This window comes from Sinocyclocheilus anshuiensis, unplaced genomic scaffold, assembly GCF_001515605.1.
Source record: "Sinocyclocheilus anshuiensis isolate Anshui unplaced genomic scaffold, SAMN03320099.WGS_v1.1 scaffold2806, whole genome shotgun sequence".
Lineage (NCBI taxonomy): Eukaryota > Metazoa > Chordata > Actinopteri > Cypriniformes > Cyprinidae > Sinocyclocheilus > Sinocyclocheilus anshuiensis.
In genome coordinates this window covers 328,803-329,851 of record NW_015542896.1, presented here as the reverse complement: position 1 = coordinate 329,851, position 1,049 = coordinate 328,803, and the positions used below count along the sequence as shown (strand labels likewise).

The following is a 1,049-nucleotide window of genomic DNA, read 5'->3' as shown; positions in this document are numbered from 1 at the left end:
TAATCTTCCCCCAGACTTTTTGAATGGTGGTGTATCAGTTTCCACCTAAATTTTAAGCAGCAAAAATTAAGCTGTTTTCAATGACAATAATAAGAAATAAGTAAGTAAATAATACTAAGAAAAAAGTTTTTTTGAGCAGCAAATCAGCATATTAGAATGATTTCTGAAGGGTGACACTAAAGTAATGGCTACTGAAAATTCGGCTTTGCCATCACAGGAATAAATTACACTTTAAAATTATTATTTTTTAAAATCATTTTTATAAAATTATTCAGTTATTTTAAATTGTAATAATATTTCATAATATTATTTTTTTGTTTGTTTTGTTTTGTTTTTTATAAAATAAACGCAGTCTTTGTAAGCATAAGAGACTGCTTTCAAAATTTTAAAAATTTCATTTTTAAAAAATCTCAATTATTCCAAACTTTTTACCAGTAGTGTATGCATGTATACTGTGTTAATAAAACATGTTCTAATAATTGGTCAAGTCATGGAAATAATGGTTAAAATTACACAAAATGAATATGAAAATATTTATTGACTTTTTAATGTTGTGTCATTTTCATCAGAGTATTTTGATAATTGCTCTACATTTATGTATTTGTGTAAACACACACAGGCCTACAGTAAATTTAGTGTTAAATGTATTACTTAAAGCTGCAGTCCGTAACTTTTTTTGGTTAAAAATTATCCGAAATCAAAATTTGAGCAAGTACATAACTAGCCAGTGTTCAAAATTATTGCCTTACTTTAGCCTGTTTCACAACGGTTAGCTTATAATAATGTTTTGTAATTAATTACGGGTAGGTTTTTGCGGGAAATTCAAGCATGGTACTGTGTCATTACGTCACTTCTGTAAACATAAAGAATTTGTCCCGGCTAGTAGGCTATCGCATGTGAGGATCCTGCAGGTGGCCGATCGTTTATAGCCTTTTCTCTCAGCAGCTAGAATAATTAAATGTTAATAATTAAAAGTTGCAAAGACTAAAGTCTCAAATCCAAAGAGATATTCTTTATAAAGAGTCAACCACGCCTACCTAAAACGGCTC

The 1,049-nt window shown here is 29.1% G+C and overlaps 1 protein-coding gene across 1 annotated transcript in view; it reads right to left on the bottom strand.

Annotated features, from left to right (window-relative positions):
* Window positions 1–1,049, bottom strand: part of LOC107694695 (protein FAM60A-like) — a 7,159-nt gene that overhangs the window by 3,479 nt on the left and 2,631 nt on the right. The window lies entirely within an intron of this gene.